This window comes from Thamnophis sirtalis, unplaced genomic scaffold, assembly GCF_051295495.1.
Source record: "Thamnophis sirtalis isolate CommonGarterSnake01/CBP01778 unplaced genomic scaffold, rThaSir2_p1.2 scaffold_2, whole genome shotgun sequence".
NCBI classification, from domain to species: Eukaryota; Metazoa; Chordata; class Lepidosauria; order Squamata; family Natricidae; genus Thamnophis; species Thamnophis sirtalis.
This window is the reverse complement of record NW_028261382.1, coordinates 68,312,127-68,325,146: the sequence shown is the minus strand read 5'-3', so window position 1 is coordinate 68,325,146 and position 13,020 is coordinate 68,312,127. Positions and strand designations below refer to the sequence as shown.

At 43.3% G+C, this 13,020-nt stretch overlaps 2 protein-coding genes across 4 annotated transcripts in view; one reads left to right on the top strand and one right to left on the bottom strand.

The window, feature by feature from the left end:
• RSPH14 (radial spoke head 14 homolog) overlaps positions 1-13,020 on the top strand; it is a 115,237-nt gene that overhangs the window by 69,005 nt on the left and 33,212 nt on the right. The gene's annotated exons all lie outside the window — the stretch shown is intronic.
• The window catches only part of GNAZ (G protein subunit alpha z), an 80,013-nt gene that overhangs the window by 46,872 nt on the left and 20,121 nt on the right, over positions 1-13,020 (bottom strand). The gene's annotated exons all lie outside the window — the stretch shown is intronic.

Below are 13,020 nucleotides of genomic sequence, written 5' to 3'. Positions count from 1 at the left end.
TGAGTGCTTCTGACTGGCCAAGAGTGCCCTTAGGCATAAGCAGAGCGTTCTTAATATTTGGGCATTCCTGCATTTTTGGCATTTATGAATCACAGATGGTTTATAGCATCGGGCTCTGCAACAAGCTGGCCAAAGGACAAACCCTCATGGTCCTGATGCTTTTTCCACCATGTAAAAACTAGGCAAGGACAATGCAACCAGCATCTCTGCTAGAGTGGCCGAATGTGAGGAGCAGGAGATTGTGACTTTTAAAGAGGAAGATCTTAAGCTCTGTGAAAGGCTTGGCAGTCAGCAGAAATAGCCTGCAAAGCTGCATTCTAACCACTGTGCCACCACAGCTCTTAAGACTTCGATACCATCCCATAGTCATTTAAAGCCCTCTAAGCAGTTTACAGAGTCAGCACGTGGGCCCCAACAACCTGGCTCCTCATTTTACCCACCTCGGAAGGATGATAGGCCAAGTCAATGCTGAACCCCATCAGGATCAGACTCCAAGCTGTGGGCAGAGTCAGCCTGCAATACTGCATTCTAACCACTGCACCACCACCACTCCTTATGGAGACATGGGGGCTGATGCCCGTCTCCCTCTTATGGAGGGGCAACTGCCTCTGCATGCCAACCAATTTCACAACATTAATGAGCCAATTTCAAATTCCATGGAATAGGAGTGAAAAAATTAAGGTTGAATCAATGGGGGGAATGTTTGTATAAGACACGAACTACGCCATACGCTTGGTTGGGATTTAGCAAGATCAAACTACAGAATGTAAAGATTTTAACTTGGAAGGCCATCCAACCCATTCCTCCAGCATCCCCAACAAAGGGCCACCCAGAGCCCTCTGTCAGAAAGGCATCATCACCTTTTGTCAGCCCTCCTAGCTAAAGCAGGCAGGAAACCCTCCCAGGTGAGCTAAGGCTACATACTTTACTGTAAGACTACATGAAGAAAATCTTGCAAGTCGGAAGATACAAACTTCCCTCCGCCCCAAAAGTACTTGATCCATTCATGCAGATCCATTTCTAAGTTTTCTTTCTCTGTCTGTTTAGCTCCTGGGGACTCCTCTCTCTCTCTTGCCTGGTTGCTTCCTAGGCAACTCCTCTTCCCCTCCCCAAGATCACCCACACAATCCATTACACACCCACACACCTGTTCCATATTGAACAGCTCAGGTAGGAATTATTTTCTGAAAGTAAATCTGAAAACAAAATCTACTTCTGTGTAGTTTAAATCCATCATCCAATATTCTGCAAGAACTTAGAAGAATCTGCTCTGCTCAAGGCCACTGTTGGTCTTCTCCCAATGACACCTATAAAATGCCTCCATCCTTTTCCCCCTTCCGGTTCCTGTATCATTTTGGTGGTCTCTTCTGGATACCCTCCAGTGGGGAGAGTGTTCCTCCACAAGTGAACTGTGCACAGCATACTAAGTACAGCCCGACCAAGGCAGAGCAGAGAAGAACTAGGACTTCCCTTGATCTTAGAACAGAATAATAGAAAAATGGGGTTGGAAGGGAGCCAGGACTACATGGGTTATCACTGGGGCTGTGTCGCCCAGGTGATTCACCCTGGATTGCTGCCAAGATGGCTCCCTCAGCCTGTATTCACCTCTGTGGTTATTGCCAGCGAGCTGAAGGACTTTCCCTCTAAGCCTGTTGAATGTGTCTTGCCAATGTCATGTTGAATGTCTCTTCCCATTGTTTGTGCTTCTCCAGACCCTCCTGAATATTTATACCATCCTAGAGTATTGTGCTGCATCTATCTTCGTGTCAGCAGCAATTTTTGCAATATTTTCTAAGTGTTGACTCCTGGCAACTATCCAGGCAAATCCCTGCAGTTTTCTTGGCAAGGTTTTTTGGAAGTGGTTTGCCATTTCCTTCTTCCTAAGAGAAAGACTGGCCCAAGGTCACTCAACTGGCTTTGTGCCTAAGGCAGGACTAGAACTCACAGTTCCACCCACCCACCCGCATTCGGGTACCCCCTAGTGAGGGATGTCACCAAACTGACCCTCCATCCCTCACTAGACGGTAAGCATCAAAGCGCCTAGAAGGGAGCCTAGTTGCACCCCACACCCCGTTTCCTCCAGCCTGACCCAGAGCCCTGGGCATGCTGGGTGCCCCTGTCTCCATGCCCTTCCAAAGGGAGTCCTTCAAGTCCGTGCTTTGTCTTTTGTTTTACCAGAGTCTCCCGGGAGAATCTGCCAGATGTTTCCTGGGTTCATTCCCACAGTCAACTACACCGATTCTGCTACTAAAAAATAGGCCTGTTGAACCACTCAATGATCCCTGCTGCATTCCTGCTGGCATTGGTACCACGGTGATACTGATCCATGGTCAGCCAGCTCCTCTTTGCCCCCTTTCTGAAGAGAAGAACCAAAGCTGCCCAATCACCCAGCATTGCACCATCCGCCATCATGTGTGAAACACACCCACACACCCCACGTGTATGTTATAAATCCTGGCTTGTAGTTAATGGCAAAGTATGAATAATGCCATTTAATAACTCCTGGTTAAAACTAGGGTGCTCAAAATGGGCTTCCTTGCAGCCCCTGAGATCTTTGGGTGTGGACCAGTGCCCCTACTAAAATGCCCCCCAGAATATACAGAATAAAACTACAAATAGATTTAATTCATATCAACCCCATTTTCACACCCACCCACTTACAATAGTTCATTTAGTGACCAGTGATTCACTTGGCAAGTTGTTCATACATATGACGGTCGCAGTATCTTGGAGTCACGAGATCCCCTTTTGTGACCTTCTGACCGGCAAAGTCAATGGGGAAGCCAGATTCATTTAACAATCAGATTACTGATTGTACAAAAGGAGCCAAGGTGGCACAGTGGTTAAATGCAGCACTGCAGGCTACTGCTAGATCAGCAGGTCAGCGGTTCAAATCTCACCGGCTCAGGGTTGACTCAGCCTTCCATCCTTCCGAGGTGGGTAAAATGAGGACCCAGATTGTTGGGGGCAATATGCTGACTCTCTGTAAACCGCTTAGAGAGGCCTGAAAGGCCTATGAAGCGGTATATAAGTCTACTGCTATTGCTATTGCTATATTACTAACTTAACAACTGCAGTGATTCACTTAACAACTGTGGCAAGGAAGGTTGTAAAATGGGGCAAATTTTACTTAACAAAGATCTCACTTAAGAACATAAATTTTAGGCTCAATTGTGGTTGTAAGTCAAGGATTATTGACTTGACTTGTATTCAGAATCACTGCACTGAAAACATTAGACTTGGTCACCTGAAGCACAGTTCAGGCTGATCTATCACTATTGCCACATACAGCAGGGGTCCCCAACCCCAGGGCTTCCAGTGCTGAAGCTCCCACGCCTTCTGAAGGCAACTTCTGTTCCATGGATTGATTGTTTTCGCTGTCAGAAAATTTCTTCTTATTTCTAGGTTGAATCTCTCTTGAGGGCAGGACAAAAGTGACTAGATGAAACTTATTCAAGGAGAGATCCAGCCTAGAAACAAGGAGAGAAATCCTGACAGCTGTAGCCAGTGGAACAGTTTGCCTCTAGAAGTTATACATCCTCCATCACTGGAGATTTTTAAGAGACTGGGCAGCCATTTGTCTGTAATAATGTAGGGTCTCTTGCTTAAGCAGCGGATTGGACTAGAAAACCTCCAAGGTCCTTTCCTACCCTATTAGTCTATGTTTTATCTTTGAACCACTTCCCAATATTGAAAACCAACAGAGAAAGATTCTGCAAAGATCCTTGGTGGCACAGTGGTTAGAATTCAGCATTGCAGGCTGACTCTGCCCACTGCCAGGAGTTCAATCCTAACCAGCTCAAAGTTGACTCAGCTTTGCATCCTCCCGAGGACAGCAAAATGAAGCCTCAGATTGTTGGGGACAAAATGCTGACATTGTAAACCACTCAGAAAGTGCTGTGAATCACTATGGGGCAGTATATAAATCTAAGTCCTATTGCTATATTCATTTAAAAGATGTTTGCTAAACCTAAGATTACAAATAAATATAACTTTTACAAATTATTAGCTTCAAAGAAAAACAAAATAATCCATGGAAGATACTTTTTTATGTTGTTTGCTTATTTATTTATTGAATGAATATCCTGCAAAGCTTCCAAAGGCTTGTTAAAACAAGAAAAAAATGACTACATCCTAAAAATAACCACCAACATTATAGCAAAACAAGAAAAAAGTAAGAAATAGAAAGCAAAGTAAGTGTTGGTACAGCAGGCAACCATCACCTGAAGCTAGTTGTTAATGACCCCACCCGCACCCCGAAAATTTCCAGGCAGGGGCTGACAAGTAAGGCATTCCTCCTCAGAGAAAAATTCCCCAGCACCAGCCCCGTCATCAAGAAGCAGCACATCAGGCCACTATATTTCAGGTCAGGTGCAATTTCTGAGTAGTTTTTAAAGAAAGTCCTGTATAAGGCTCTGGGCAGGATACCTGGGCATGGGGGAAGGAAGTTGGGAAGGACTATAGCCAGGTCACATAAGGTCAAGTTCCTCTCCATCTGCCCTATTCCCAAACAGCATTGTTTTCTCATTTCTGCAATGTACATTCCCTGCACAATGCAGAATAGGCTTAGCGAAGTGCTCAAGACCCTCAGCAAAGCTTCCAGAATTCCCCCTTGAGGGGCAGGGCCTGCGCTTGCCCTCATCTGCTGGGTTCTCCAGTTCCCTTGAGGGGCCTCAGGAAGGGTCCCAGCAGCAGCCACTGGTACAGCAGGGCCTTTCATCTGGAGGAGCAACATTAGTTACTCCATCCTTTTACTTTCAAGACATTGAAGTAAGCAGAATTTGCTCAGAACCAGTGGCAGGCACTTCTTCATAGGATCAGAAATTGCTCTATTTATTTATTCATGATGAACCAATCTTTTATATCACTTCAATCACAAGTGACTCTAAGTAGTGAATATTCACTCTGAGTATGAACACTAGCACTAATGTAGTTTGGTAATGAAATGTCTGCAAGAAAACAACCAAGCTCAGAGAGCACCAAGGACCCCCTCATAGCGGACAGTTTTTTATGTATCATTAAGTGTGTAAGTAGTTAATAATAAAGAGAAAAGGTGTGAAAACTGAAGGAATCAAGATGCTCTATGGAAATAACATCAAGAGTCTGGATGAAGACAATCATTGCAAATATCAAGGTATCCTTCAAGCTGATTTCATCAAGCTCACTGAAGTCAAGAAGAAGGTTAAAAGTGAAAATGAAGATCTTCAGTCCAAACTCAGTGAAGGAAATGCCACTAAGGCAATTAACAGATGAGCAATTCCAGTCATTAAATACACAGCTGGAAGAGTGGACTGGACTCAAGCAGAACTAAAAGGCTTGGATAAGAAAACCAGAAAAATAATGGAAATGAATCATGCCCTTTATCAATGCAGCAATGTTGACAGACTCTACTTACCAAGGAAAATAGGAGTGTGGGAATGTTGCAAGTATGTCAGATGGCTCGAAGGGTTCCACCACAAAAGCGCGTAGGACAAAATCGCGCTCGACAAAAGCGCGCTGTGACGTCATCACAGCGCGACGAAAAAGATCGAAAAAATGTAAAAATAAAGCTAAAACCTTCCCCTAACCCCCCCAAACCTAACCCTAAACCTAACCCTAAACCTAACTCTTAACCTAACCCTAAACCTAACCGTTAAAGTAACGAAAAACCTAACGCTAACCCTTATCCTAACCCTAACGCTAACGCTAACGCTCTAAAGCTAACCCTAACCCTTAACCTAACCCTAACCCTAACCCTAACCCTAACCTTTATGTGAATCGGCTTGCTTTAATTTAATTTTTATTAATTTTTATTTGAATTTTTCGATCTTTTTCGTCGCGCTGTGATGACGTCAAAGGCGCGATTTTGTCGATCGCGCTTTTGCCGTCCGCGCTTTTGACGGGTCACGGGCTCGAAGAATATCTGAAGGACAAAAAAGATGTACTAAAGCTAGTATACCAGGAAAGTTTACTAAGTAGTGGAGAAACCAAACGGAGGAGGAGCCGAGGTGGTGCTGTGGTTAGGGTGCAGTACTGCAGGCCACTTCAGCTGACTGTTATCTGCAGTTCAGCGGTTCTAATCTCACGGGCTCAAGGTTGACTCAGTCTTCCATCCTTCCGAGGTGGGTGAAATGAGGACCCGGACTGTGGGGCGATATGCTGACTCTGTAAACCGCTTAGAGAGGGCTGAAAGCCCTATGACACTGTTCCCTCTAAGGTGCGCGCCTGCGCGGCCGCGCACCTCGCAAGAAAAGCCCGCGCAGCAGATTCTATCTGCCGCGCAGAGTTTTCTGTAAAGCAAACGTGGGGAAGTTCTTTGCAGGCGCCTAGAACTGGCCGCCTGCAAAGGACCTCCCCAGACTTGTTTTGATGAGCCGCCAGTCCTCTTGCTTCTTCTCCTTCACCAGCAAAGCTCCCGCAGTGGTGCCTCTCCCTCCACGCGGAGCACCTGAGCTGGCCCCCGCGTTATCCCTCCCCCTTCCTCCTCTGCCGTGCTTTTGAGGCCGCAGGAGCTAGTAGGAAAGCGGCGGAGGTGGAGGCGGTGGCAGGGATAACCCAGAGCCCAGCTGAGCTGAGGTGCTCCGAGCGGAGTCAGCTGGGCTCTGGGTTATCCCTGCTGCCGCCTCCACCTCCGCCGCTTTCCTACTAGCTCCCGCGGCCTCAAAAGCACGGCAGAGGAGGAAGGGGGAGGGATAACGCGGGGGCCAGCTCAGGTGCTCCGCGTGGAGGGAGAGGCACCGCTGCCATGGGCGGGGACGCCAGCGGGAGCTTTGCTGGTGAAGGAGAAGAAGCAAGAGGACTGGCGGCTTTGAAATGCAACCCCCTGGTCCCGCCGGCCGCGGATTTGATTCGGCGTAAGTGGGGGCCGAACACATGCTGAGCCGACTTTGCACAGTGAGGCGGAGTAATTCAAACCCCCCCCAAAGAACGTGTGTGTGTGTGTGTGTGTGTGTGTGTGAGAGAGAGAGAGAGAGAGAGAGAGAGAGAGAGAGAGAATTGGATCAAAATTGGTGGCCAAAGGAGTGGAGGGAGGGAGGGAAGGGAGGAAGGAAGCCCTGCCCCCTGTGAAAAAAACTGAAGATGGAGCAGTGAATGAATAAACCATAAAAGCAACAAACAGTTAATGCGTAAGTAAGCTGAGGAGCAAGTTCTCAACTAAGGAAGAAATATAAGAAAGAAATATAAAAAGCTCAATATGCCAAAACACTTATTTTAGTCTTCATTTAATTACTTGTATTGTAGTCTGATGTAACATCTGTTTAAAGTAACGTTAGTTAGAAAAGATAGGGTACAAAACTTAAATAATAAAAAAATTGTACATTCATTTTGAAAAATAAATGCAAGACTTGATTAATTTCATATCTTTATTTAAAATAGTTTTGGCATGGCATATGATTTTATTGACTCAGTTGGAAATGATGTGGATGTTGTATCTGATTCTGAGGTATATATATTCTTAAGTAACATAACATATAGCATATTGTCCAAACTTGCTAGACTATTTAATTGATCTTACTACTTTAAAGGGGGAGAGTTTTTTATGTTGCATTTATATATTATATTTATTACATTTATATTCCACATTATATATTTGTATTGTTATTTTAGTGTATATTGTCAATTTCGATAGATATTATATTGATATATCAATACTGATTTTAATCATACTAAATAACAATTACTGCTATTATTTATCAGCATTACATATTTACAGTTTTTAATATTGAGTTAGTCATATTTTAGAATAATAGCGTTATTTTTTAATAGGATAATTGGCAAAATCTAATTCACATGTGATGGGTTGCATTCCAAAGGAATGTGAGAGGACAGGTTGCCTGCAAAATGCCAGGACCCAGGACCCTGTTGGTGCCATGTCTCTCTCTAGCCAGTCTAACAATCTAAAAGCTGAGCAGAGAGCCTTTTTTTTTCAGGGTGAGGGGAAAAGTATAGTGTTTGAGTGGCACTTTTCATGTCTGGCATTCATCGGGCTGAAACCTCGCTCGCAATTGGCGCTTGACGCTTGGAAGGTTGCGCAAATGTCCAGCAGACGCGACAGCAGTTCAAACTGTGGCTCTCTTAGGTGCTCAGGCATGAAACTGTGCAGCTCACACACTATACTTTTCCGCTCACACTGAAAAAAAATTAGAGGGAACATTGCCCTATGAAGCGGTATATAAGTCTAACTGCTATTGCTATTGCTATAAACTGCCTACATATGAAAGACTAAATAAATAATGAAAATGAGAAATGGCAAGGCAAGCTACCAGTATGTCAGAGCATTAAAAATAGCAAACAAAGCAGATAACAGGACCTGACAATAGCTAAGAGCCGGAAAGTTGAAGAAAAAGACAGAGGGACTAATTTTGGCTACCCAAGACCAAGCCTTAACAACAAACACATGGAAAGCCTGAATTGAGAAGAAAGCAACAGATAGAAGCGATGCCTCTGCAAAGAAGCTAAAGAAACAGTGGATCACCTGGTTAGCTGCTGCAAGAAGATTCCCAGACTGACTACAAGCAACGGCATGGCAAAGTGGCAACCATGGTGCATTGGAAGATCTGCAAGAAATACCATTTGCTTGCAAGCGAGAACTGGTGGGACCATAAAATAGAAAAGTCATAAAAATGAAGAAATTGAAGTGCTCTGGGACTTTAGAATTCAAACAGACAGGTACCTGCTACATAACATCTCAGATGTAACAATTGTTGGTCAGAAAGACAAAGAAGTCTGGATAGTGGTGGACATGGCAGTGCTTGGAGATGGCAGAACAAAAGAAAAAGAATTGGGGAAAACACGAAATACAAAGACCTGCAAAGAGAAGTAGAACTAATAGGTGTCTTGGGGGCAATCCCAAAACCACTGGAGCACCACTTGAACAATAATCCCCATCCGTCAATTGCAAAAGATAGCTTGACTTTGAACAGCTTCCCTTAGGGGTGTCCAACACACTAGCAATGCAGCCCCACAAGATAATAAAAAACATAAAGAACACAGTGAATTCTAGCTCCACCTTAGTCACAAAAGCCAGCTTTGGGCCGATCACTCTCAGCGAATCCACTTTGCAGGGTTCTTTTTGTGTAGAAAATAGGAGAATGAAGATACATTGGATATGTTCACTGCCTCGAGCTATTTATAAAAGGAATAAAGGTGGAATAAAAAGTTTTTTTTAAATGCCTGTAAAACAAACAGCTGCAGTTAACTTGTTCAAACAATAGTCCTATTCCCTGAAGGTCTTTGAGAATTAAAAAAAAACACACTTGGAGAGATCCTAAGGGAAGGGGTGAAACTGATTTATAGAAGAGGATCTCTTACAGAAAAGGTTTTCTGCTCTGCAAAGCAGGGGAAATGCCATCCCTTCCACGACTGTCTTACCCCACTGGGATTGGCCAGTCCCACTTGTGCCAGCAGAGGAGCCCTGCTGCAGGTCCCACCAGCCCCATTATTCCAGCCAGTGGGGTCCAGGAGGAGGGCCTTCTCTGCTGTGGCTCCTGCCCTCTGGAACATTGTGCCGCGATTTGAGGTTGGCCCCAACCCTACTATCTTTTTGTAAGGCCTAAAGATGTGGCTGTGCCAGTTAGCTTGGGGCAATAGTGGGGGATCAGTGCAATAGAAATGGTTGATCGAGTAACAACAGATCCAACCTCCCCCCACCTCTGCCCCTGCCCTCCCCATATGTCCTTGCTTTCAATGTCTTTTTATGTTTTTTTTATCAATTTCATATATACATTCACAATTATATGATCTCATAACTGTTATTAATAATATGTATTTATAAAAATTTTTCCCTACTGTTGACAATATACTTGAAGATTGCTTTTTTATCATCCCATAGATCCATCTTATCTTACAACGGTCCTACTTCTTCTTCCCTCCCTCCCTCTTTCCTTCCCTCGTTTCTTCTCTCCTACTCCCCTTCCTTCCCTCCCTCCTTCCCTCCTTCCTTCCCTCCTTTCTTTTCTCTTTCTCTCCTTCCTTTCCCCCTTCCTTTCCTCCTTCCTTCCCTCCTTCCTTCTCTCCTACATTCCCTCCTTCCTTCCTTCCCTCCTTTCTTCTCTCCTTCCTTCCCTCCTTCCTTCCCTCCTTTCTTCTCTCCTTCTCTCCTTCCTTCCCTCCTTGCTTCCCTCCCTCCTTCCCTCCCTCCTTCCTACCCCTCTTTCTTCTCTCCTTCCTTCCTTCCTCCTCTCCTTTCCCTTCTCTCCTTCCCCTTCCTCCCCTTTACCCTTCCCCTCTTCTTCCCATTCCTCCCCTTTCCGACTCTTACATTCCCTCCCATTCTTCCTCTGCCTTTCCCTTTCTCCTATTCCTCTCCTTTCTCCTCTCCTTCCTATCTTTCCTTCTACTCCTCCCTCCATCCACTCTAACCGTTGTTGTGTTTACATATTCTCCTCTTCAGAGGATGACCTGGTTCTCTTTTTCTTTTCTTTTTTTCCCTTATTTGAAAGTTATATAAAAAAGGCAAGATTTACAAAATATAAGATACAAAAATAGATAAAGCTCTTTACATATTTTCATCTCCCATTGCTCATCTCGCCTTACCTAGTATGAAACTAGGTTGCTAATTCCATGCAGGTAGTTATAACGGATTACCTATCAGCTTTTCAAGTTATTCCAACGTTGTGGTCTAATGGTGTTACTCAACGGTGAATTCTCACCTCTAATACATTTCTACTCTCATTTGTCCCTCTGTCTTTGTGTATTGTTTATTTGAGTTGTTGCTTAGATCGTTTTAAGTTAGTCAGCTATCTCCTTTTATATCTGAATCTTCACTGTCTCATCAAGCCATTTGTACAATTTCTCCCAGACTTTATAAAAGTCTGTGTCTTCTTTATCGTTAATCCGCATTGTCAATTTGTTCATTTCTGCTAATTCTAAGATTTTGTTCATCACCATTGTGCTAGTGGGGGCATTTTCACTCTTCCAGCACTGCGCGTAAGCGATCCTTGCCGCCATCAAGATGTGGACGAGAAGGTATTGATTGGTTTTACATATTTTTTGATCTGTTATCCCTAATAGAAAGATTTCCGGCTTAAGACTTAATTTAATTGACATGATTTCATTCAGCCATCTTAGCGTTCGCTTCCAATACGTCTTAGCAACCGGACACATCCACCACATGTGGTAGTACGTGCCCAGCGTTGTTTTGCATTTCCAGCATTTGGCCGATAATTTTGAGGAAATTTTTGCCAGTCTTGTCGGAGGGAGATGCCAGCGGTAGAACATTTTGTATATATTTTCTTTATAGGCCGTCGATTTCGTCAATTTCAGGTTCCACTCCCATACCCTTTCCCAGTCATCCAGGTCGATTGTGTGGCCGATATTTTGGGCCCAGGTTACCATGACTTCTTTTACTCTTTCTGCTTCCATTTTTCGGATCAGCAAGCAGTTATATATTTTCGAGATTAATTTCTCGTCTGGTCCTATTAAGATTTTATCCAGTTCCTGGTCCTTGTCCTGAAAGCCAAATTGTGCTAGATCTGATTTGTATTTATTTTGTATTTGAAAGTATGGCCACCAATCAATATTTATTCCCATTTCAGCCAAATTTTCCCTGGAATTTAGTCTACTTTGATCATCTAACAGCTATTTGTAAATAACATTTTTGTCAAAATTTATCAAATTTGGGTATATCAGGGCTTCCGTCGGGGATATCCATTTGGGTAGTTGGATATAAAATTTCCTTCTAATTTCCAGCCAATCCTTAATCAGTACCCCTCTTAAATGGTGTCTTCTAAAATAATTGTGGACTTTATTTCCCTCACACCATAAGTAATTGTGCCACCCGCATTGCAAGTCGTGGCCCTCTATCGTTAAGATTCTTTTGTTGGTTAACATTACCCACTTTTTATCCACATTGTTGTTGCTGCTTGACGATATGCTTTCCATTCCGGTAGGCCCATTCCACCTTGCGCTCTTTTATCTTGAAGATGCTTATATTTTATTCTAGGCTTTTTGCCATTCCACACAAAATTTCATACCATTTTATCCAAATCGTTATAAAATTTTTCTCCTAATTTGACCGGTGCTGTTTGAAATAAATAGAGGATTTTTGGCAAGACATTCATCTTGATTACTGCGATTCTTCCCATCAATGATATTTGTAGCTTTGACCAATTTTTAAAATCTTTTTGGATGTTTCGTAATAGTTTATCATAGTTATCTTCTTTTATAGAAGAGCATTTCGCAAATAGCCAAATCCCTAAGTATTTGACCTTTTTAGTTACCTTTAATTCCATTGCTTTCTCTAGTTCTTCTATCTGTTTTTTGGGAAAGTTCTTTATAATCATTTTTGTTTTTTCCTTATTTATTTTTAATCCGGCCACACGCCCAAAGTCCTCAATGTCCTTCATTAATTTCGGTCCTGAGATTAGAGGGTCTTCCACAATAAAGACCATGTCGTCCGCGAAGGCCTGTGTTTTATATTGTTCTTTTTTTATGGTCAAACCCCTAATTTCCTGATTTAATCTTATCTGATTTAGGAGAACCTCTAACGACATAATAAATAGTAATGGGGAGAGCGGACACCCTTGTCTAACACCCTTTCCGATTCGTACCCTCTCTGTTAGTTCTCCATTAATTATAATGTTTTAATTGTACATGTAAGTGTAAGCCGCGTGTAAGGGAGTGTAAGGGAGGGAGGAATGGAAAGAAAGAAAAAATGAAAAGGGAAGGAGGGAGGAATGGAAAGAAAGAAAGAAGAAAAGGGAAAAAGGAATGGAAAGAAGGAAGGAAAGAAAAAAGAAAAAGGAGGGGGAATGGAAAGAAAGAAGAAAAGGGAGGGAGAATGGAAAGAAAGAAGAAAAGGGAGGAGGAATGGAAAGAAAGAAAAAATGAAAAGGGAAGGAGGGAGGAATGGAAAGAAAAAATGAAAAGGGAAGGAGGGAGGAATGGAAAGAAAGAAGAAAAGAGGGAGGAGAATGGAAAGAAAGAAGGGAGGAAGAATGGAAAGAAAGAAGAAATGAAAAGGGAAGGAGGGAGGAATGGAAAGAAAGAAGAAAAGGGAGGGAGGAATGGAAAGAAGGAAAGAAAGAAAAGGGAGGGAGG